Source organism: Octodon degus, unplaced genomic scaffold (genome assembly GCF_000260255.1).
Source record: "Octodon degus isolate 3935 unplaced genomic scaffold, OctDeg1.0 scaffold00161, whole genome shotgun sequence".
In the NCBI taxonomy this organism is placed as follows: Eukaryota; Metazoa; Chordata; class Mammalia; order Rodentia; family Octodontidae; genus Octodon; species Octodon degus.
Window position 1 is genome coordinate 3,147,874 of NW_004524737.1, and position 1,849 is coordinate 3,149,722.

Genomic DNA, 1,849 nt, shown 5'->3' on the forward strand with positions numbered 1-1,849 from the left:
AGATGTACAGCTACTTTCTCTTAGTTCAATGAGAAGAAAATTTTGAACTAATACTATTTATACAAGATATCATGTCTGCATATTCTACTATGAATAACTACTACAAAGACAACAATATGCAATGTATTAGTTATTATAACTGTCCTAATAACCTGTTTTGAAACTGTCTCATTGCTACTTCTTTCTCAGGAAAAGTAATATAAAATACCCTCATACAATTACAGTGTTGGGTGAAAACTGCTTTTGTCATGTATAACATCCTGGTTAAAGTAGAACAGGTAGTAATAACAATGGTTACAAGTAAACCCTAACTATTGATAAACTATGGCAATGATTAATCTGTTACTTCTAACCACAGAAGCAAACTCCAAAATTATATAACAAAATCAAAAACATACCATGAAAAACATGCAGTGATTTTTCCCTCTTAATAAAATGATTTCACCCTTCAGTGGGTGGCATCACGGAGTTTAAGATGGGCAAGCAATAGGACACAGTAAGCAGTGAGATCATATATACTAGAGTCAAGGCTGAGGATTAAAGGATGAGCCCCTGAGTTTTGGGAAACTGTACAATAGAATAAAAAGGTATAGTCATAAAGGGCAGAGACAATGTTTACTAGCTTGAATGTCTAAATTCAAGAGGTAGTTGAGGGGATGTCTGAGTGAGGCAACAAGATGGATGTGGGATTCTTCTGTGGAACAAGTGCAGAAGTGGATAATTGGTTCAGCAACAAATGGAAGAAACTAATGAAGCAGCTGAAATTTGCAGAATGCCTAGAAAAAAAGATGGACATGAGTAAAGTAAATTTGGAGATTATAAAGCCTTAGATAACAAAGTGAGTAATAGAAAATCCTTGGATTTGAAGATGGTGTTGTGATTGAGTTCTTATTCAGCCAGTTAAAAGTGAAGAATCCAGGTTCCAAAATGATGCAAGTCAACCTGACTGGGTTTTTACTGGGAAAAATGCTAGAGAATTTATGGGAGAACTTTGGCCCCTGCTGTTAAGTGCACAAGAAGACATCATTGGAATCCCTTCTGCTTTCCTAGAACTAAAGAAAGAAGAAATAAAACAGAGACAGATTGAACAAGAAAAATTGGCATCAATGAAAAAGCAGTATGAAGACAAAGATAAGAGACATAAGGAAATAAAAAAAGAAAGCAGCAGAGAAAAAAAAAGGAGAGGTCTCAAAGCCTAAGAAGATTCAAATCCAGATCTCCTTCCCCTAGAAGATGATCTTCCCCTAGCAGCCCCAGAGAGAAAATGCAGTCACTCTGGATATCCCTGACACAGAACCAAGAGCCCGAGTCATTCCTCTGCTCCAGAAAAGAAGGCAAAAACTCCAGAGACCCCTGAATCTTCAGTAAAAATAAAAGAACCTTCAGTAAAAGAGGCTACATCTAGTAGTGACACCCTGAAAATTCCCAAGCTTGAAACCACACCAGAAACTAGAGAGCTTACTCCAGAAAAAATTTCAAAAAGAAAAAGAAAATACCTGGCCAAGACCTCAGTCACATTCCAAATCAAGATCTCAGACCCATTCTTGGTCTCCTTCTCATCCTCATCCAAGAAGGTGCCATAAAACCGAATCAAGATCATATTCACCCAGAAGGTGGCCAAGCCCAAGAAGGAGACCATCTCCTCGAAGAACCCCACCAGGACCAATGCTATCTCCTCGAAGGCATAGAAGGAGTAGATCTCCAGTAAGACGAAGGAGGTGGTCGTCAGCATCACTATCTGGGAGCAGTTCATCTTCCTCATCTCGTTCCCAGTCACCACCAAAGAAGCCTCCCAAGAGAACATCCATTACCCCTTGAAAAACTCATAGGTTATCTCCTTCAGCAAGCC

The 1,849-nt window shown here is 38.7% G+C and overlaps 1 pseudogene; it reads left to right on the top strand.

The window, feature by feature from the left end:
• The first annotated feature begins 677 nt into the window (after positions 1-677).
• Positions 678-1,849, top strand: part of LOC101591055 — a 16,773-nt pseudogene continuing 15,601 nt past the window's right edge.